The 24,144-nt window shown below is 40.6% G+C and overlaps 1 long non-coding RNA gene across 1 annotated transcript in view; it reads right to left on the minus strand.

Annotated features, from left to right (window-relative positions):
- The window catches only part of LOC122682653, a 277,721-nt gene that overhangs the window by 243,373 nt on the left and 10,204 nt on the right, over nt 1–24,144 (minus strand). Inside the window, exons 5-6 of the long non-coding RNA XR_006337466.1 lie at nt 19,977–20,100; nt 18,218–18,444 (exon numbers count right to left, since the gene is read on the minus strand). This is a non-coding gene — a long non-coding RNA (uncharacterized LOC122682653). The remainder of the gene's footprint in view (nt 1–18,217; nt 18,445–19,976; nt 20,101–24,144) is intronic.

A 24,144-nucleotide genomic window follows, 5' to 3' on the forward strand; every position in this document is an offset into this window, starting at 1 on the left:
CCCATCTCAAACTGACCATTCCTTTCTTCCCCTGACCTGGAAAACCATCCTCATTGATGGATAATGTGATTGCCAATTTCAAGGACACTGATTCTAATCTGCCTTGTCAGTTTAACCCAGACCAATTTCTTTGTACAAGAGCTGCTCAGAAAATTGATTTCTTCCAACAATTGTGTAGCAAGCATTTTCATTCCCTTAAAAGAAAATGCAATAACAGAAGTTAGCGAATGGGGATCTATATAATTTTTACTCCCCCTGTTGTAGGCAGTAAGAGACAGAGATTGGACTGGGGTGACATACACTGTTCATTGCCTACATAGAAGTGGCAAATTTCATTTAGCTTGAAATAAACGGTTAGCATTTATAATTAAACTTTCAAAGGGTTGTCCACTGATTGAAAAACATTATCCCCTGCTCTTATTTCCAGCTGTATTTGGAGCTGATTGGCTAATTTAGGGGCAATATGCCTTTGATATTTGAGTCTGTCGTTCACTTTAACCTGAAACAGACATGCTGAGAAGAGGAAGTTGGGTTGGTGATGTGTTAATTCTTGTTTGTGATTTACCCCCGAGGATCTATAAGGAACCTGCAACTTGTACATTAAGGAATGAAACTAGAGACAGTCACATCTGGTTTGGTGGAAGCCCTGCTCCCCTTAAAAAAAAAATAAAGCAGTAACCAAAAATACTTAGGCTAGATAGTTTGATTATGCTGGATGATTTATCACGGATAGAAGGTTGGAGACTCAAGTGTCCCAGAAAGAAAAGCTGAGGAGATTTCAAGAGGGGTTATAAGCATCAGTAAGTCACCAGAAATATAAAATTATATATAATGGAGTTTCTCAGAAACAGAATGCACTGAGATAAAGGTTTTAAAACTCATTTATGTTTTGCAGTTGAAAGGCCAAGTGGCTATAAAATGCTGTCGGGCACACTGTTAAGTACAGTTTGGGTCTCTCAGAGTCCCAGGTCCTGAGGGAGAAGCGGGGATGTGTTGGAGGTAGGAAGTAATCAGCTTCATAAGGGCCATGTTGTGACATTTGTGGGCCTCTTTCTCTGTTAAAAAAATATTTAAAAATATGTTTTTGACTATGTTGGTATAAAGACAACATTAAAAAAAAAAAAAAAAAAAAAGACAGCGCTAAGCCATGTCCAACTCTTGTGATCCCTGCCAAGGCTTCTCCATCCACGGGATTCTCCAGGCAAGAATACTGGAGTGGGTTGCCATTTCCTTCTCCAGAGGAACGTCCCAACCCTGGAATTGAACCCAGGTCTCCTGCATTGCATATTTATGTATTAAAACATTTAAATAAATTTATTAATCAAAACACACACCATTTTAATGTAATATTTGTTAAAGAATCAAGACTAATGCCTAAAGTATCCATGATGAACAAAAATACCAACATTTTAAATAATGACAGGATCGGCTGTACCTTCAAGCTTTCCGAAGCACCCTGTTGCACCCCTGGACTTCCAGGCAACATAGATGAGGTGCAGGATGGAGGCTGGTGGTGTGGAAGGAAAGGTCTGGAGTGGAATCCTAGAGTCTGGGTCACAGTCCTGCCTCTTTCTTCCCCACTCAAAGGTGCTGGATATGGTCCAATCTCTTTCTGCCTCATTAACAATCAATATTTCTGAGAAGTGATGGAGGACTATATTCTTACCACTGGCAGAGCATAAAAGTTAATGGTAGGTGGCACACAGATGAATTTTTTTTATTGTATCATTTTTTTCATTTATTTTAATGTGTGTTTAGTTTCTTATATATTAAAAAATCTGAAACTAGCACATTAAAACCATGGTCTCACAGATATGACAGTTGAGGACAAGAGTAAATAAAAGGAGAAAACAAAAAGCGAGTTAAAACAATTAACAAATGAATATCTCTTAACAAAATTGCTGTCAGAAACTCTCAGAGCATTCTCCTAATGACTTCTCAGTAAGAACTGCCTGGATGGGACCACGATTGAGGCAGGCAGGCTAAGTCACACCTCTGGCTTCCGAGCCTAGCTCCCTTTCTAATAACTTTGTAGCCTGGAGCATGTATATGTAACACGGGGGGCCTCAGCGTCCTCACATGTAAAAGGAGATCCCAAACGAAGGTACCTACACCGTGGAGCTGTGAAGATGAAGTAACTCCTCCAAGGCATGTGGCCCAGACCTGGCACAAGGTAGGAGCCCTGTTATTATTACTGCACCAACAGATGTACTGACTTTGCTCGAGTGAACCTAAATTTGCCCTTAGAGGGAGAAATGGAAATAAAGCTATTTTTAACCCCTTTCTCCACCACCAAAAATTGAAATGCATAAATGGCAAGCCAAGGTAGTGGGTTAGATCAGAAAGAACATGGGCTGTGGAATCAGAACTGTTTGGTCTTGACTCTGCCATTTGTTAGTGGGTGTCCTTAGATGAGACAGATAATTTCGCTTCTGTGACCATCTAGAAACTAAGCAAAGTACCAGTGCCTAAAAGAGAGGTCTGAAGATTGCTGATGTAAATCAAGTTCACTTCGTGTGGTCGACTTAGCAAATTCATATTTCCCTCCTTTCTCTGCCCTTCTCTCCTCTGCCCCTCCCCTCCCCACCCCCACCCCTCCTCTCCTATCATCTTCCCTTTCTTTTCCTAGGTTTTGGTTTTGGTTTTCTGTAACATTCTACACAGCTTCTTATCCCTGCCACCTCAATGTCTTGTCTGCTTTATTTTTTCCTGTTGCCTTTGAGATGCTCCTTTGACTTTAATTAAACTTGTGGGCCTGGAAAATGTATTCGGTTTGGACAAAAAAAAAAAAAAAATAGACAAGGCCATTTTTTTTTCCTTCAGCTTTTATACTCTTTTCAAGCTCTCAGTGATTCTAATCTCTTATTTCATACCCCCCCCCCCCCCCCGACAGTCAATCAACTTGGCCTCTAGTCAATTTGACATTGATTTTTTTTTTCTTAATGCTAGGGATGAAGAGGCTGATCAGAATGAAAAGTATCCAGTGGCAATCAAAATGAATGGCCCCACATTTTTAGCCCTTCTGAAAATGATTTTTCATTTAAGTGATGCTTTTGACTCTAGTCCAGAACAAAACAAAGCAAGTTCAAAATTTCCTGAGAATCACCATGTAGTGAAGCTTGGGAATTATCGGGAAAAATCTCTCATGATGAGATTTCCAGTTCATATTTCCAGGTGTGGAAAGCATTTTCCCAGAAGTTTAATGACAGAGCCAACAGGGTAGACGCTTGCCTGATTCAAACAGGTAAATAGATCTGTGGTCTCCCATCACACGTGGGTTTTATTGATTCTACTGTTGTTAGTGACACGGGATTAAGAAGATGTTGAAATGAACTCACCATGCACAGGTCCTAGAGAGAAAATCCATGACTCACATGGATGAGTCTTGGTGAATGTGCTTGGCTACAGGATTGTGTATCTCCTGGGAGCCTCAGAGCTTGGAAAAGAAGTCATTCCTAAAGAATGGAGCAAACCATTGATGAAAAGCCCAGCCTTCACTTAGGAGCACAGGGGAAGACGGTGAGGAATAATGAGAAACAAAATGGATAGCAAAGCGAAGTGAGTTTCCACTGTGTGCCAGGCACATCACAAAGAGCATCTCATTTAATCACTTCCAGAGGTCCCGAAGGAAGGTATTTTCTCTCATCATGATCTACCACAACCACCAGCCATTTCACAGATAAGGAAACTGAGATGGCAAGTCTAAACAACTTGCCCAAGTTATACACACCATCTAGGTAGATGGTGATGGCCACATTTGAGATCAGGGTCTGAGGCTTAATATATGTATCTTTCTACCATTTAACTCTCACCCTCTCTCTCTATATATATATATATACTGAAAAAAAAGTTTTTAATTATTGAAGGTTTTTTCCTGTTTACGGTCAGGAAATAAAAACAAGACAAATGGGAACTTACAATTTTACAAAATATTTTGATTGTAATCTGGGTGGAAGATACTGTAGACTAAGGCAAACTCTGGTTCAGTTAGGGTTGTGCCACTTATGAGTTCTGTGACCTTGGATAAGACAGTGACCTTCATGAAGCTCCATCTCCTCATGCACCCTTCTCGGTTCAGCATCACCACTAGCATGACAAAGTCCTTCAAGGGGACTTATCATCATAGAGATGACATTCATCACTCCTTAAATGAAAATAAACCAGGGAGAATTATTAACAATAGCAATATCACATGTGTTGTATCTAATGTAGAACTCACCAGAGACTAAAACCGCTGTTTATAAAAATACTGTCTGGGTGCCAAGTACTTTCAATGAGATTCTCTATGCACAGGAAAAATACAAAAAGCATGTTTTCCATTTGAATGCCAAACTGGAGAGGTTACCTTGTTAAGAATCCCAGTTCCCTTGTTTATATAAATGTCAGGTGTTTATAAATATAATAATCCATAAATACTGTTTCTACTGAGCTCATCTCTTACTCTGCCCATGTCTTTAACATGGTACAAGGAAAAGTGTCAGAACTTGCAAAAACACTTTGAATCTAGGATAATATATGGGCATATTTTTTAACCAATATAAACATGCCTGAGAACAATGGAGACAAGCCAGAAAAATGGACTTGTCTTTTTAGGAGCTTCCAGCGAGAAGGAGAATCCCCCAGAGGGGCTCTGAACTGGGAGAAAAATGGTTGAAAATGGAACCAAAGATTAATTGCTTCTCCAGGAGCCAAGCCAAGCCCTGGAGGCAGTCTTTGAATCTGAGCATCTACTCCAAAGTCCCCTCAAGATGTGTGAGCTAGTGTGATCCTCTCCCCTCCTGAAGTGTGTCTGCACTTCCTGTGTCTCCCATCCCCCTCACCCCAACTCTAAATGCACCTGTGGAGTTGACAGGGGACTCCCTTTCAGAGCCAAGTTTTGGCCCCAAGAATAAAACTGTGTAAGAAGAAGATAATTCTGGACTTGTCTCATTAACAACCTAATGGGCTTCCCAGGTGGCACTAGTGGTAAAGAATCAGCCTGCCAATGCAGCAGACATAAAAGATGTGGGTTCAGTCCCTGGGTCGGGAAGATCCCCGGAAAGACGAAATGACAACCCACTCTAGTATTCTTGCCTGGGAAAGTCCATGGACAGAGGAGCCTGGTGGGCTACAGTCCATGAGGCTGCAAAGAGTTGGACATGACTGAGCACAAACACATTAACAATCTGCAAATTAAGCCTGATCCCGTCTGCCAGAACAGAAGAAAAACTAGAGGGGAGACTCTGAACACCAACCTAGTTCAATGGTTCTCAAAGTGTGGTCCCTGGACCAGCAGTACCGACATCATTTGGGAGTTTGTTAGAAATACAAAATAGGGGGCCTCCGACTTAGTGAATCAGATACTCTTGCTTGGGGTCCCACAACTGTGTGGTGAGAAGTGCTCCAGATTATGTGATGATGTTGATGCCACTGAAGTCTGAGAACCACTGGCCTGCTTCATTGGGTAAACCCCAGGGCTGTTCCTGACTGACCCTATGCTTCCATTTATGGAATACTTACTACCCTTTATGTACTTCATTTAGTCCTTTCAGCAACTTTTGTGGTTGGCACTAACATTTTTCCCGTTTTACAAATGAGGAAACTGACATCACAGAGGTTAGAGATGACTCAAGATCACCCAGCTAGTAAGTGGGAGGGTCAAGGTTTAAATTCACATCTGTCTAGAGTACTCTTCACATGCATCATAGTCCACTCAGCACTGGAACTCCTGTCCCATTAGAAATACCCCCTTTGTAAAAGGGAACTGGAAGAATAGAGTAAAGCCTAACACAGAACATCAGACTGCAGACTTAAAACTTTAGTACTCGCCCTTAAACTTCTGTGTAAACTCTTCACAGCAGTGCTCGCCAAAGTGTGTCCCAGAAACCACTGGTTTCACAGAGTATTAATAGGTAGTTTTTGTTCCATAGCAGTTAAGTTTAGTAAATAGTGGTTTAAATTTTCCCAAATCAGTTTCTTAGCAGCAGGGCTTAGTACTGCTGAAGAATGCGGTTAGGTACGAGGTGATTCTCCAAGGACACAGAGTGTACGGCATGTCTCGTTCAATTAGGTATGGAATTTTTTTCTGCTGGAGCATTTCTTGGGTCTAAAAGGTCACAGAACAAGACTTCAGAAGTCCCACTTTACAGTATGCTTTAGAAAGCAGCATCCAGGTGACTCTTGCTTGCAGGTTCTGAAGGCTGAGTGAAAACCTCCTCCTCGCTGGCTTTCTGCCATTGTTACTGATGCTTTCTTTGGCAGGACTGAGGGACACCAGTCCCTCTTCCACATCTTTGCTGTCTGGAGATAGGAAGACCAGTTCTACATTCCCTACAAAGACTTGTTTCTCCAGGATTCAATTCCCAGGGCTTCCAGACATGCATCCATGGCTCTACTGCCATCCCCTTTAGGCTGGACTGGTGCAGTAGCCTTAGAGCTGGCCTTTCCCCTTCTGATCTGGTTCTTCCTCTAACCCCACAGCAGCCAAAGCAAAGATACAGATGCTTGTTCGCTACATCTGTGTCTCCATTCCTGCTTTGTAAATAAGACTGTGTACACAAATTCTTTCAGTTTTCACATATATGTACTAATATATAATATTTGTTTTTCTCTTGCCGATTTACTTCACTCTGTATAACAGTCTCTGTGGTGGCCTAAATGGGAAGGAAATCCAAAAAAAGAGGGAATATATGTAGACATAGAGCTGATTCACTTTGCTATACAGTAGAAACTAACATAACATTGAGAAGCAACTATACTCCAATGAAAACTTAAAACATATATAACAAAATATGTGTATATATAATAAAATATGTATATATGTGTGTATGATAAAATGCCTTTAAAGCCAGAAAAAAAGTAAAGATACAGAATGACCCTATCTTGTCTTGGCTTAAAATCCTTCAAGGTCTCTTCACTAAACTTGGATTGAAATCCAACTCCCTAAACTGGCCTCAGTGCCCTGCGGCCTTCTCCTCCTCTTTACCCCAGGCTTCCACCCTTCCTGTTCCCTCTGCCTTGATTGCTCTTCATCTCAGTTGAAAGGCTGCTTCCCATGACCTGTCAGGTCTGAGTTTCAAGTTTCTTTCTCATAGGCCACTTCAGAGACCCAGTCTAACCTAAGAATCTTATAATCTACATCATCACTGTGTCCTTTCCCCTCATGGCACAGCCATGCTTCCTCATTCCATGTTTGTGTAATCATTGATTTAGTGTCCGTATGCCCTGCTCAAAAGTAAAATCATTTGCATATCCAACAAAGACCATTATGCCCTGTATATGGTAGGTTCTCAAAATTTTTGGATCAGCTGTTGATCTCCAGACCTTTCATATCCTTTATTTCCACCTTCTCAGATCCTGGTGTGTTCTTCCTGGGGTCGGTTAAATGGAACTGTCACCTCCCATGATCTGGATATCATACTTCCAACTAATGTGAAGCCAAAGACCAAATTAGCATTTCCAGTGGCCGTCTCCACACTTGGGCTCACATCAGACTTACATTAAGTCTTCAGACACACCCCACTCTTTCCATATGTGTTCTCCTGTGGTATGATGTTCCCAGGCTAAACACATGCTCTAAACCCCGGGGCCTCAGCACTTGTCCGCCATCTCCACATCTGTCACGCACTTCTCTTTTCTTCAAGCGTGAAGTCAGGCCTCACACCTATCAGAGCACAGAAGCAGGCCGAGGACTCAGCCCTGGGGCCCTGTGACCTAGGTCCTCGGAGGCATCCTGCTGGCTTAGCACCATCCTTTGGTGAGATAGTTCTTCTTTCAGCTGAGGGCTAATGGCGGTGTTTCAGATATTGTGTGATCTGATGAAAGGCAAGCTATTCGGGCAGACCATCTGCATAGACAGACACTGACGGGCCCAGTTTGAACTGAGAACAACATCCCTCCATCATCACTGGCACTTTCATTTCACCCATTTTAGGTTGCACATCTCCTTTTCTGCTGCCTATCTTGGGACATATATCCTGATCTGGACCTTTCTGAACTAAATGGATTTTCTTCTTCCTCATAATCTTTTTTAAATTTAAAATACTCTCTGTATTGCCTTTAGGATTTACCATAGGAATTGGATTAAACTGAAAAGGAGGAATGTAGTGTGATAGCTAATGATTCATACTTAAAATTGTCATCTTTAGATCTAAACAGAACTGGGTTAGAATTCTGGCTTCATCAATCATGACATGTGACTCCAGGGAAAGTATTTAACCTCCTACAAGCCTCAGCATCCTTACATACAAAATGGTCAGCTCAAATGCACCTTTCAGAACTGGGGCAAGGATCAAATTGGCACTATGCTTGGCAGGATAAAAGGGGGCTGGAACTGTTGTTGTTTCTTCTTACTATTCCTGATTGATCTCTGATATGTCTGTCTTCCATTGCTAGCTGCTCTTCAAGAAGAGTCAATAAACTTTCTGTGGAAGTCGAGGGCTAGTAAATATTTTAGGTTTTACGGGCTATACTGTCTCTGTTGAAACTACTCAACTCAGCCAGTACAAGACAAAGACTTCCACACACAACACATAAACAAATGACCATGTCTGTGTTTCAGTAAAACTTTCCTCACAAAAGCAGGATGCGGGAGGAATTCGGTCTGCAGGTTGCCAATCCCTTGCCCTAGGACATCACTTTAGTTGCCTATCTGATTGCTTTGGAGATTGGGACTCCCAGCTTCCACACCACTTAATCTTTGGCGTGGGGGGAGGCAGGAATCCTTGTCATCATGATCATGCAACTTTCAGTTTTAACAGATGAAACCTCTGTGCTGTTGGTGGGAAAGCATGCAGATAGTCCAGGAAGAATGATTCCAGTCAGCCAAGAAAATACCCTTCTTGGGAAATATCACGGAGGCAACAAAACCAGTTTGTGCAAGGAGCATAGGAAATCTGTCCACTCAGTTGAAATGATAAGGATAAGGTCCTGCAGCAAATGCAAATTAGAAGAGATTCTAACAAGTAGCAGTTTGTGAAGAGGAAGAAGTCTGACGTAGCTTGTTAGGTTTCTTGGTGGCTCAAAATTCTATTAATAATGAGGGTTACCTTTGGCTGTTTGTAGCTAAAATCTGATTATAGCAGCTGAATTGAATAGAGATTTAATACTGATAACCTAATGGGAAGTCTGGATGTAGCAGCCCAGGGATGTATAGCTGGACAAAATTTCAAATATCTTAGCTCCTCCTAGCTTCCTGTCCTGTGACCCTTAGAATAATGACTTGACTTCATAGTCACAAGAAGGCTGCTGTGCCTCTAGGCATCAACTGCAAATTCCAGGCTGGAGAAAGGAAAAAGAGCAAGGAGCAAAGGCCTGTTAGAGCTGCCTGTTCCAGGGGCCTTATGCATGTGGCAAGGGAGTCTGGAGCAGTGACAGATTCTAACTGGATACACTGATAACTCAAACAAATCTAGGATTCTTCTAATGAGGAGAAAAGAAGGGTGAATTTGGGGAAGACAACAGCAAATGTTTGTCAAGTTCTCCAAAATGGCAAGTCTGGGCAGCCTGGTGGCCAAGAGCATGGCTTTAAAATCAGATTTTCTTGACCAGATTTCCTCATTTCCGAAGGGGAATCACAGTATCTCCCTATAAGGTTGTTCTTAGGACTAGAGAAAACAATTCATGTGAAGTACCAAACATTATTATCATTATTAGTCATATTACTACTATCCCACTGACCTCAAAAAATTACATTTTTATTTGAAGTAAATTGTCTGCTTCTATCATAGCCCACCTATGAACCTATTTAAGGAGACAGTACTGTCACCACATAACCTCTTAGCTGTCATGACTTTCAATATGAAACAATAGAGAATGCCTGAAAGCACTGAGTAATTCTATTTACAAGAGACTCAAGCAAACACTTGAACTGGGTTCTGAAAAATGAGTAAGAACTTGCCAGGCAGAGAGGAGGGAACCAGAGAGAGCATTCCAGAAAAAAGGGAACATCATGTGCAAAAGCCTGGTATCAAAAAAGAGCATTCGGCTTCATTCCATCACCAAGCGGCAACCATTTCTAACTGCAGAGTGTCAGTGGACTTTTCCCAACGGTCCCAAAGGCATGACTAGAGGGTTATTAGGCAATTACACTGTCTCTACGATCAAAGATGAACTCTTTACGAAAGGCTTATGTTTGTCAAATGGAGATAAGCATATATTTGGGGCCACCCATTCAGAAGCTTTTAGACTGCATTTTATTCTGCACTTGCTATTCCTGTCCTGGAGTCAGTTCTCTACAATTACCTTCACATTGCGCCATTCTGATAACTTCTGAAGTAGGTGTTATAATCCCCGTTTCATGTGAGAGCAATCTGGAGTTCAGACAGGTTAAACCATTGCCCAATTCACCCAAGTAAGAGCATTTGAACCTCTGCCCATTCTCTCAACCACAAATCTGTCATCTTTCCAGGCAAGCCACCTACCTCTTCTGTCATCATTTTTTATCTTTGTGTAGGAAATGGTAGCAAGGTTTCTCAAGATTTAGAACTTTAGGGCTAGAAGAGCCCAGAGCTGCCCTCTCTAATAGGACGGCTAACTAGGTATATGTGATTACAGAGCACTTGAATGTGGCTGTGTGGCTATTCCAATTGATGAGCTGAATTTTGAATTTCATTTGAGTAAATTTTAGTTTAAAAACTGACACTCATTTCAGATACTGGAAAACTTTTAAGTTTGGAATGACCCGGGTATAGGAATCTACTTTTTCACCCATAACATTTATGAAATTAAATATATATAAATATGACTGAAGAAAATTTAGCCTCTGAATTGAGGTGTGCTCTAAGAATAAGACACACCCTATATTTCAAAGATGTAGTGCAAAACATAATGTGTCATTAATAAATTTACATTGATACCATGTTGAGATGTTAATGTTTTGGATATACTGGGTTAAGTGGAATATAGTATTAAAATTAATTTAATCTATTTTTTTTTACTTGTTAAAATGTGACTACTAGAAAATTTTAAATTACTGACATGACTTCTACTATAATTCTACTGAGTAGTATTGTTGTAGAGAACACATCTCACTTTTCAGGTGAGGAAAGCTGACTTGTCTCTGTTTCAAAGAGAAGTTGACCCCTGGACAGGAACAAACTCTACTCACATCTTTGTCTCAAACAGCACGACCCTAGGAAAGGCACCACGCTTCCACAGACCCCCTTCTCAAAAACTGATAGAATTCTTTCACACTACAAGTGTCTATGATCCCATGAAAATCTTTAGAGTTCCATAGGTATTAATCATCACAGGTCTACATAAAGAAAGTCAGAATTTAAGATGTAATATAGAAAACTGTCTGGTAATGAGTTATGCTAGTATTACAGACTTGATTCAAAAGCTAAATCCATTATTAATTATCCTTATTGGATACACACACACACACACACACACACACATACACATACATGTTACATATGACTCTGTTCTTATTTCTGCATCTTAGATAGGAAAACTGATTAACTTGCCTATAGTCACTCAGATAGTAAGAGGGTGGGGCTGGGACTTAGGTTGTAGTCTGTTTGATCCTAAAGGCTGTACTGGTACCAGATACCCTGTCATGTCAGCAAGAGATCCTACATAGCAAGCCTCTTCAAAACACCCTTTCCGTTTAGTATTCAGCTATGTGCCAAAGGACCACAACTGGGTCTGTGCCAGCATGAGTCTGAATGCCCTGAAATCTGTACAACAAGGTTTCAGGGAATTTCGAGGTGGGAGGTTATGAATTAGCCTCTCAGACCAAAGGAAGGGCTGCCCATTTGTTAATTTGATTTTGTTTAGGTTACTGAGCCATGATTCATCCTTAATTGCATTGTTTCGAATGACTAAATTGTCTAAGTATTAACCAACTGCTAAGTGGTTGCCCAGCCTTAGTTTAACTAGGACATCTTCAGTTTAGGACTTATTAAAATCAAAACACTTTTGGCCCTCCACTGGTACTGAGTAATCTGACCACCGGCTGATGGCCCTGGAGCCTCGGGCAGCAGAGCTCCAGCAGACAAGGAATGCATCCTTTTGGTCACTTTGGTCCTCCCCCTTCATCTGGGGTTGAAGATTCCCATAGAAGGAATGCCAGAGGACAAGCTTATATGATTCAACAGCTAGGCCTTCCTTTGAATTGTGGACATTTGAAACATGCTTTGCCAGAAACGTTTTTAAACATGATAAAGCACAGCTAGGCTTCCGGATTAAAGGTAATCTCAGAACACACTCCACTGGGCCTCAGATTTCTTACTTATCAAATGGGAATAATGAAGTTAGCTCTACCATTTATGCCTCAAAGTATATGAGCAGATAAAATGAAATAAGCTCTTAAAATGGGCTTTTGAAATGTTTTTCAGACAGCTTTTCAAAACAAACAAAAAATATGATTGGCTGAATACTAGTCTTTTCTAGCACCTTTGTAGATGTCAGTCTTTGAACATGGAGTTCATCTATGTTAAACTCCATATCACATTTCCAGCTCTATATTTAAGACAAATAATTTCAAAATATCCCAGCAACGTGTTAAAGACTATCAGGAAATGAGAAAGGATGTAAACTTGGGCTCCATTTATGGTTAAGTTTCCAGCACATGGGTTGAAGGGGAAAGAAGTTATCATGGGAATGATGGTACCAGATCAACAGGCAAGCTTGGCTTTAACTACTGTTTGAGAGGATGGCACACCCCACATCTTAGATCAATGCTTCTCACACTTTATTGCTGTTGTTCAGTCACTAAGTCATGTCCAACTCTTTGCAACCCCATAGACTGCAGCATGCCAGGCTTCCCTGTCCTTTACCGTCTCCCGGAGTTTGCTCAAACTCATATTCATTGAGTCAGTGATGCCATCCAACCTTTTAACACTTTAGCATGCATGAAAACCACCTGGAGAATGTGATAAAACAGATTGCTGGGCTTGGTCTGAAGCCTAATGCAGTGGGTCAGTGATGATGCTGGAGAAAAGTCAGGATGACGATGCCGTCGGTTCTCAGACTGTACCTTGGATAAGACAGTTCCAGGTGAGTTATTCTAATCAGCCTCAGACCATTTATCTACCTGGACAGCTGGCTAATGCCCCCCAAGGTGCTCTTATCCCAGAAATAGCCAAGCTCAAACTTCTCCCTTTCCATTTATCTCGAGTGAGTGCAACGGCCCCTTGAGTAATTTCCCTGTCTGTATGCTCTTATGACCACACATAAATTTACTTAAAAATAAGCACAGGCGCGAACATGCAAGAACCCATTTAACAGGAAGACTGACAGATTTCAGAATAATGCCCTTGTACTACAAATACTCCCACCCCAGTATGGATTGTGGAGGGCTTAGAAAGGGAAGCTGGGATGGATAGTCACAGCTGTGAGCAAGAAAGGGAGAAAGGCTGCGTCACTCTACCAGTTCACAATCTTTCGCCTGCATATTGTGAAAGGGCAGTGAACTGAACAGCGGATCTGTGAAAAGAGCCCTTTTGACTCCTTCCACATTCTGACTCCTGAGTCAGACGGCTGTGCTGCAGACACAAGACCATTCTTAAAGGCAGAACATCTGAATGGGCAGGAAAGGGACTGACCACATGTACGGGTGCCCTGCTCCAGTTGTCTAGCAGGACTGAAGATATTTCCTTCTGGAACATCATTGCAATCTGAGCATCATGCAAAATCAGTTTTATTTTGAATCTGAAAACAAGTAAATGTCCTTAATTTAAGTTGGAAACACGACTTGCCATCAAAAGACTATGACAATAAAACTTGATGTGGAGGATGGCATCTAGGGGACATTACAGTAAATTATAATTGTGTTAGCAACATCAAGCAAGCTTTGGTGGAGCATGTGGCTATCGGTTGTTTTAATCCAATAAGTGCTAATATGCATATCGAAGTTCATTCACTATCCGGATTAGTGCAGTATCGGATTAGCCTAATACAGCACTAGACTAATTTAATACAGAAGTATTAACTCAGGGGATTTCTTTCAAGGCGAGGTACATATCCATAGCAATTTAATAGGTTATTGTTCTGAAATAAGTGAATGTGGCACCAATGTGCTACCCTCCAAAAATGCACCGTAATAAACATGGGCTTCTTTGATTCCTGCTACGGATGCAGGGCAGCCATTGGACAGACAGGGGATAAAGTCTTGGCCCCCCACAGATGAAATATTCTGTGTCTCCATCACTGTCAAGCTCCTGGCTATTGTTGGTGATCTGTTTTGCATACTTTTCTCTCTTGCCCAAGGGGAGTCAGATGGAATGGTTAAGGTCCTTCCCAACTCCCAGAATCTAGGATTGAAAAAAGCTGTACTATGCCCATTATATTCCAAGACAGGAGACAATCCCTTCTCGGCTCCCTGGGATACCTGTGGGACTAGGCTTGGGTTTCAATTAAATGGAAAAGGACAAGCATGACTGAAAGAAAAATGTTGGTCGGGGTCAAGTCAATGTCAAGGTCCTAGAAGAACGCAGGAGGCCGATACAGTTTTCCTAAAACAGAAGCTTGCTGACATGTTCCCTGGAAGGCCTCTGCCCTTCTGCCCCTACCAAAACACAGTGTGAGACTGAGAGAGAGGCCTCAGAGAGAGGCCGTGTTGGCCATGACCACGAGACAAGGCAGTTCCTGCAGCACCTGCCTCCTGGCAGCTTCGTCTCCCACACAGACCCCCGCACATCTCCTTCTTCCAGGCCCCTGCCCCTGACCTTGGTCAAGCCTTCATCAGCTCCTGCCCAGGCTTTTGAAGTAGCCTTTTGATCGGGTGTCTCTGCCTCCAGTGCTTTTCCTTACAACCCAGCTTCTGCCCTGCTGCATAATAACCATTAACTAACACAGTTCTGGATTCCATATATGTGTGTTAATATATGATATTTGTTTTTCTCTTTCTTACTTCCCTCTGAATTCTCTAGGTTCATCTACCTCACTAGTGTGTGTGTGTGTGTGTGTGTGCATGCATGCTCATTTGTGTCTGACTCTTTGTGACTCCATGGACTATAGCTCACCAGGATCCTCTTTCCATGGAATTTTTCAGGCAAGAATACTAGAATGGGTTGCCTTTTCCTCCTCAAGGGGATCTTCCGGACCCAGGGACTGAACTTGCATTTCTTGTGTCTCCTATCTTGGCAGGTGGTTGGTTTTTTTTTTTTTTTTCTTTTTTTGGCAGGTGGGTTCTTAACCACTGAGCCACCTGGGAAGCTCCCCCACCTCACTGAACCAACTGAAATTCATTCTTTTTAAGGCTGAGAAATATTCCATTGTGTATATGTACCACATTTTCTTTCTCCATTCATCTGTTGATGGACATATAAGTTGCTTCCATGTCCTAGTGATTGTAAATAGTGCTGCTATGAACACTGGGGTACATGTCCCCTAATTAAAAATAAATGTAAAAAAATGAAAATATAGTTTTGAACGTCTTCCTCCACTCCAAATCTTTCCATGGCTCCCTACTGCCTATAGAACGAAATCCAAATCTTTATGATTTCTAAGGCCCCGATTATGTTTCCAGCTCCCTCCTCAACCTCTTACCTCCCTCCTAGATACACACGTATTCTTCTGCTTTAGTAAATCCAGAGGTCTCCCAATGTACAAATGACCTGACCCATGTCTGGGCCTTTGACTATCTTGGTTCCAGCTGCCAAAGAATTCTGTTGTATGCCAATGGACCACTATTCAAACTTCAAACCTAAATTCAGATTCTCTCTTCTCCAGAATATTTTCCCTACACTACCCTTTTAGTCACTTTCAGCCTTCTATTCTGCTTACATATGTACTTGTCTGGCCTGCCCCATAGACTCTGTAGTCTTATGGAAAGGGCCTTGTCTGGGTCATTTCTCAGCAAATCTAGCACATAAAAGGCTCACAGTAAATGCATGGAAGTACAAAGCCCTATATCTGCTTCCTAGAAATTATTCCTACATGCCTTGTATGGGTTTCAGTTACTTCCCATGATCTCCTGGACATCACCTGTGTTAAATATCAAAATCGATTAAGGCAGTCCCTGATGGCTGTTTAGAGGTATTCAATCATGGTTAGGCAGAATCTCTGAGATTATGAAATGAAAAGTTTTCTGTTATATAGAAAATACCTCAGGATAGCTTCCAACATATAAAAGGCTTTGTAGTCACTGTGTATTATTATTTATCATCAAAACATTGACCTTTGACTCTATACGAGACATGAGGGCAGTGTAATATTGTGGCAAATACTGAAAGCTAGGTAGGTCATTCCCAATGAGACTGCCTGATGTTAAACCACAGCTTTGGCATATCATTCTACCTATGTGACCTCGGCCAACTTAATTCTACCTCTATAAGCCTGTCTCCTCATTTTAAAAATGGGGCTATAATAGTATCTCCTTCAAGAGTTTTTCTGAGGAATAATGATATCATGTATACATAAAACAGAAGAGGGCTTGCCACCTAATTGATGCTAAATACTAGTTGTTGTTGCTACTGTCAATTATTATGGCTACCATCATTAATAATATTTTCAGCTCATTATAAACTAATGCTCACACATATATGACTATCTTAGCATGGGTAGTTACAATACTTAATTAGAAATATCCCCAATGGGCAATTTGCTAAATATCATACCACTTGATTTATTTCTAGTCTCTCATACCACTTAATTACTTACAATCTTAGTCTTTTCTATATTTGTATCTTTGAAAAAGTTATCAGTTGTTTCCAAATAATACTTTTGCCTCCGCAGACCCACACAAGTTTAAGTGAGAGGAATGTTACCAACACTTAGTGGCGAGTGTAGGAGATGGCATCTGGCCCTACCTTCCTCTCTGTACCCAAGGCAGATACTGATAATCAATCGTGGTGCCCTTTCCAATGACCCCACATGCAACTTTCCCATCCTTCCAACCCAGTGCTCATCAATCAGAACTGACACCTGTTCGCCATCCCCTTTCCAGTTCTCCGGGCTTCCCAGATGGCACTAGTGGATCTTCGGGGAGATCCCCTGGAGGAAGGCATGGCAACCCACTCCAGTATTCCTGCCTGGAGAATTCCATGGACAGAAGAGCCTGGTGGGCTATAGCCCACAGCATCACAAACAGTTAGACATGACTAAAGCAACCACGCACATTCCAGTTCTCAGCCCTCATGTTCTAGTTTCCATCCCCTTCTTTTTCATGGCTGGCATTGCACAGAACTTCTACTGGTGGCCCTTGGGAAAGGACCATGCTGAAGACTGAGGTTTTCTCTTCTCCTTTAGAAGAAGTCTTCAAGCTAAACATAATAGATTAGACTTTCAATAGAAGACTGACTTTCTTCTGTTGAGATGATATATCTGTTTCTCCTTTAACTCAAAGAAAGCTCAGAGTCTAGTTCAGCCACTTTTCTTCATTAATGAGTCCAAAAGGAGATGGTTTGGGCTCATTTTCAAGTTTATGAGATGGACTTGAGACCATAAATGCCATCTTAACCCTTAAAACACTGGAGACTAGGAAGCAGAGTTTTCTCCCTGGGTATGAAATTATCAGGTTTCTAATAGAGAAAGAAGCCTGTTTAGAAGAATTTTATACAAATGTTCCTTATCTTTTCTGAAAATTTTATCTCCATGTGTGGAAAAGGCCAGTGCTCTGAAAGAGCCACTGATATCTCCAAGCACTCGCCCCCACAAGTCAGAGCCACCAGGAGGTCTGGGCACACTCACTGTTGTGCTGTTGCCTCCGAAAGTCTCCATGAAGCCAAGCTCTTTCAGGTAACATGACATGAGTGAGGCCAAAAAAGAAATATTCTCCCAAATAGAGATATTCAACCATGACCTGTGAACTGGGCTTAGACGATTCTAAAAAAATGGCTTCCCTTTGCTTTGGCAAACTTGACAACCATGAATCACACTCTGACTTCACTCTGTTGATAAACACTACATCGATTCATGCTACTTGGCCCTTTCAAAGCCAGACAAGGTTTACGTGCTGGAAATATGGTGATGATTTGCTCTAGAGAAATCCCTGTCCATGGAGAACCATGCATTCATGGAAATGAATATATGAGTAAGTGACATTCACATTCAAGGTTTCCAGAGAAGTACAAAGATGGAGGGATTCTAAAACTACTGCAATATTGCTTCCCACTGAGAGTGAATACAGGACCTTCTCTGCAAGCACGTTGGTTGGCTTCTCCCTTCCCTTCCCTTCACTCACTCTGGCTCATCTCTAAGAGTCACTCCCTTCATACCTCCCCCATGTCAGCTCCTGTTACTTCTTGCTTCCCAAAACTGGTAAGTGAGCTCTTTCCAGCCCTATACTTACCCTTATCTGCAGACTCCTCACTCTCCTTGAAATAGCACCTGTCCAGCACCCGTCCTGCTGACTCTTGTCACTCCATCACTAATAGGTTGCTGCTGAAACACTGAAGTTGCTCAAGAAATAAATCGTTGCTGGGTGAATGATTTGAGTTAAGATACTTAAAGATAACTTGAACTTTGGGGGAAAATACTAGGATGCAGATCATTGAAATATCATTCAATTCCATCTCCCTGTAAAACAAACACAACACGGAAAAGAAAACCACCTAGAAATACTTTACGTGAAGTTCTTTCAGAACTTTACAACGTGAATCTTGTCTTATTGCCCTTGGTCAGAACTGTCCTCTACCCTTACACAGTTTGTCTGGCCATCTGTACCAGGCTGTGGGTTCCTCAAAGTCAGGGACTGGATACTTCATTTCACTCACAGCACCCTCTGAAGTGAAATGATCACATGTCTTTTGCTACACAGTTCCTGCATCCCTCTCTCTCCCCCCCTGTCTGCACGAGGATCTCAGTTAAAAAGCAAATAAAACATGAGCCTTCAATCCTCTGGCTGGACCTGCTGACTATGTGGTGCCAGGCAAATGGCTTGGTGGTTTTTCAGATTGGTTTTGTCTTTTGTTCTCTGAATTTAGCATCATGTGTAGACAGAGCATAGCCTAAAGGTGTACTTAAAATGTCATCCTGTTTCTGAGCTTACTCAGACAGGCAATAGAAAATGGTACCCTTGATAATTAATGCCCTTGAAGAAATTTAGCAGAGGCTAACAACTGTAAACAGTAAGTTATTAGTCAGGGAACATGCTTACAACATGAGCATGAAATTCCCATGCATCTTCAGAGGGCAGGAAAGGGAAAACGTAAGATTCTCTGGATAATTTTATTACCATTTTTGCTTAATTATTTTATACACAAGCAGACTGTTCATCACTATCACCCTGATCTCTTTTGCTAGCTTGAATTCCTCAATTCATTTATAAAACAAAATTGGAGTGTTGACTGCAACCTTTAAATTAAGTCCACATCTTTGTTTAATTACAGATTCTATATAAACTATTCTAGAATTACTGAAGGTACGTAAAGAAAGGATAAAAGATTATTATCTTATTAAAATGTTAATTAAAAAAAGTTTTTTAAAATGTACATTTATATCACGGAAAGAGACTAGGTGGTAGTTGCCCAAATTCAAAAAACGTTTTAAGAATGATGCCACTGTATCTGTAGAAAGCAAAAGACAAAATTGGCTGAATTTGAACATTATATGTGAGTGGTTGAAATATGGTTTAATTTTTTTTTTTCTTCTAGCCCCTTTCCCCCTCTTTGGAAACTGATGAAAGATTTTGTATTTTCTAAAGAAATTGACCTCATTTTTAGTTTATTTTCTAGAAATAGGGATGTCTTTACATGTGTTTGAAAGCATGTCTGTCAAATTTTTGGAAGACTTTTCAGAACGAAGAAATCTACAGTGCATATCCTACCAAATTGTTTGGGGATTTTCCACTTTTATGTGTTTGGGCATTTTTCCCTCTTAAACATCAAAACTTAATAATCGTGGTAGAAGGTTAAATATTTTCCATACTTTGTTTCTGAAATTTATTCCTTACAAAGAGCATATGGAGGGAAAACTTACATACTCTATCAATTACTAATGGTTACCCTTGGGGTCAGGGAATAGGATTGGGTTTGGGGGCAACAGAAGAGGGCTCTCACTTCTTTCTCTAAGAAGAAAACATTGTATTTGGAGGAAAAAAAAATACTTACATGGGTAGTTTAAAAAGTGACATGGTGTCCTAGGATTGAACAGTGCATATAGGGTTACAGGATGGAAAGAGTAGAGAGGAATCACTATCTGCTTTGCTGGTAGCATCCACTCTCTAGAACACTTCTGTACAGAAAGATTAAATAAAAATGGGGAAGGGGAAGTCAGCAGAAGTAGAATGAAAAAATCCAATGCCCAGAATGGAAGGTTTCTAATGGGAAAGCTTTAAGAATTAACACTTTGATTAGTTAGACTGAGATCACATTGAATTCATTTTCCCTAATGCTCATTTGCTTTAACTAAATATCCTTAAATGACGACAACAACAACTATGCCTTTATGACATCATCAGTCCGTTTCTTGCGGCTTTAAAACAGAAACTTAAAGTTAACATGTCACAACCAAAGTTCTAGAGAGCACCTTATTTAAATTCCCAAATCTCTTAGGAGCTAGGAATGAAATGTAATGCTAATTTAATTTACTAACTTGTTCTCTTTCCACCAGAACACACAATCATTGCTTGTGAAATCCTCACCCCCTTCCTTTCTCTTTTCATCAGTCTGTGATGGGATTAAAAATTGATTTGAAGAGCAAAGTCCTAGTGGTGTCCCAGACCCTGGTTTCCAAACATTCAGGGTCAAGGGACACTTCATGACCATGGTGTACCTACCATTTTATTTTTCAAACATGATCTGTGGAGGCTGAATGGGGTGGAGCTCTTTATTCTGCCAGGATTGAAAACTATGTATACATAAAGCAGGCAGTTGGCACAAGTCTTCTCTATGCATGTGTGTGTTAAGGAGAAGGGGTTGGATCAAATGAGTGATTTCCCGTTCAGAGCAGGACATTTCCATGAAAGGAAATATAATTGGTTCCACTTCCAATAAGTACATCAAGAGGATAGCCGGTAACTCACTTCCTCCTGGTCCCAGCTGGGGGATGATGTGACCCAGGGGAAAGGGACCCTTCACCAGGCCTAGGAGGGACCCTGGCTGGTAGGGAAAGCATACCCCCACGGCCCCTTGCCTTTCAGGGTCCCCCTGGAGCCTGTCAAAATTTGAGTTCTGTCCTTTCTCCGCTCTTGGGAGGACACACGACGTCCCTTCAGGTCCTACAGTCTGGGTTTGATTAAATAATTATAACCTCCCAGCAGCAGATCTATCATTTATGTTCCGAAACATGCCAGCATGTGTCTTTTGTGGCCATGCCAGCCAATCATCAAGCCATGCTTGTTATTGTCACTGAGGACACAGTGGTTCAGTGTTTGTGCGAGTTCCTGGATTCTGGCGATAGAATGTTGCCCAGCAGTGTGCTGCTGGTGCCAACATCACTACAGCGCTTCATAATAAATCCTTTCTATATTTACTCAGTCCGCCACTCTGACACTGAAATTGCCTTTTATGAGCTTATGATCAGAGGCTCCCATTTTCCACTTCTAACTCTGGGTGACTATACATTCTAACAGCAAAGACATCAAGGCCTGTCTGTGTGTGCAGCGTGGTGCAGCGCCTGCTGTCTGCTTGGGGAAGGTAGGAGCCTGGAAGTGTGTACGGGCTGATCGTTCATCCCACACAAAGGAAGCACAGAGGCTAGCTCTTTAGTCTGCTGGGTTAGCATGTCTGAAATTTTCCACTTCCTCCACAGCTAAAGTCCAAAATAAAGCAGCAATATTTCATATTAATATGTTATCTCTTACAAACGCACAAAGAGAGGTGGGTGACCCCTAACTGAGTTTAAAGGATGTTTAAGGAGATATTTTTGGCTCTTTCTTCAACTGAGCTATAAATGATCTCTAAATTACCCTCTTTTAGAATGTGTACTATCAGCTATCACTTGAAAAATAACCAAAATACCTGAATAGGAAGTCTCTATTTTATGTATACATGAATAATTATACTAGCAAAAATTTCCATGGCCAGAATTACCTTTCTACCCCACCACTCCACCAATGATAACACAAGAAGGAGCTTCTTGAAATGATGATGTATACAAAATTAGTGATGAGACATGAGCTATGTTTTGGAAATGGAAAGATGTGTCTTCTTTTGTTTGCATAATTCTGTTCAGAGAGGGTCCGAAAAACACTATTAAGCATGTCTCATGGGTGTTTTCATCTTTGAAAAATGGTCAAAGTCACTCATCTATTGAAAGGAGTACAATGAAACGAGATAATAAAGATTAGTAGGAAGAAACTGCATAAGCCGAGGCGAGAGTGCCAGAATCACAAAATCAAACTCACCCATCACTAGTCCCTCAAACTGCCTTTCCTTTGCCTTTACATGCCCTGAAATGCCGTGGACTTGATTAGTACATACAGCAAACGTGAATCTTAAAAGAAGACTTAACTTTATCCAAAGGGAGAACTGACCGAGGGTTACGTGTTTTTTGTTTTACTGCTTCCTTTTAAAGGAAGATTAAGATGTTTCCATTTAACGCAGAAATACTCTGTCATCACAAGAACAGGAAATGCTTTAAGAATTCAATTTTTCAGGGAGTGGATTTTAGGAAAATATTAATATAAGATATTTAAAATATGTACATTTTGACATCATTTTTCCCTAATGAAAAGTCCTATTTTAAAAAAATACATATTTTATACATATATATGCATATATAAATTGTTATTGTTGCTTTGTTATGAAGATTTGAGATGTAACATTTTTCAGTGATTTAATTCCTGGTGATATCACATTCACCTCAATGTTCCTCAAATAATGATTTAGTATTTTTGAAAATGAAGCAAATTATTCTTTTAAGTAAACTTACACTTCAAAATAGATTATTTCCAAATACAACTTAAACTATGCTACCATTCAACTGAGGCAAACTCAGATTGGAGAAAAAATGGATAATGAAGACATTCCACTGTGAAATATGTAGTAGTACATCACAAGTTCTTTGGGTGAGAGTCCCTGGAGAAAAGAAAATGGTTAGGAAGAAGCAAAACCTTCAAACAGACTAGTAGTCAAGAGAGAAACAGAAATATGGTTTTGTTCTCTCTTAGCTACCTAAGTAGGAGTTCTTATGTTTGTAAACATAGAAAAGACAGAATTATTAAAAGAGACTAAATATTTCAACTGCATAAATTTCAGCCATTTATGAGAAAAACTGGTTTTTTAAAAGTGCTTCTGAATAACAATAGTGCTTAAATAGAAATGCAGGACTGTTTCCAGTTAAGCGTTTTGGATGTACTGATGAGGGAGAAAGAAACAGAATTGGTAACTGGCCACTAGGGGGCCTTCCTAGTGGTCCTTCTTTAATACAGGGAAAGGAGTAATAAACTGCAGGGTGTGCCACCAATATTTTCTATGATACACATAGAAAAGGCTGGCTGGGAAGTCAAAAAAAATCCCATAATATGGCTATTCAGATAGTATGAAACTATTGACTGATTTCCCCTCCATGGAACAGACTTTTTTTTTTTTTTAATCAACTGCTGGGATTTTGTTTTTCAGTTCAAATAATGGTTGTTTTATCACACTCAGACCTTGCGGTGTCCCCTGTAATGTGTGGATGTTAACAGTGCCTGCTCCTTCTCCCTCACCAGATTTTGGGAGGATCAAATGAAGTGATTTATTTGAGAATCCTTATAAAGGGATATTCAAAAGTCATGTGATTGATTGCTCTGAACAATCAAAGAATTTTGAGTGAATTTTTGCCTAGAGTACTTTGATGGATAGGAGGCATTCTTGTCGCCAGGTTTTAACATATATAATGATTTATTAGTCTGAAAAATGTTTTGGTAAATTAAATTTAAAAAGCTTTTGCAAAACAGTATCTTTTTTTGTATTATTTGAGCAAACTCTGGGATATAGTGAAGGACAGGGGAGCCTGGTGTGCTGCAGTCCGTGTGGCCGCAAAAAGTCGGGTATGACTTAGTTCCTCAACAACAACAACATATGCATAAGAGGGTTGGCAAAGATGCAATCCAAGGTTGCTACTGCTGTTTAAATTATGAGGATTTAAATTTTTCCCTAACTATCTTACTTCTTCAATTTCTATGACTTCTGGTTTTCTGCAGTGATCCTGAAATGCTTTACAGTAAAATAATATTGTAATAAACAAAATAGTAGGGAAAAGGAGATATTGCTAGGTTGGTGGAGAAATTCCATTTTCAGCCAATGTGAAATTTTTCCTAGTAAATATTTTGTTAAACATTCATGTGAAGAG

The sequence above is a fragment of the Cervus elaphus genome, chromosome 24 (assembly GCF_910594005.1).
Source record: "Cervus elaphus chromosome 24, mCerEla1.1, whole genome shotgun sequence".
NCBI lineage: Eukaryota > Metazoa > Chordata > Mammalia > Artiodactyla > Cervidae > Cervus > Cervus elaphus.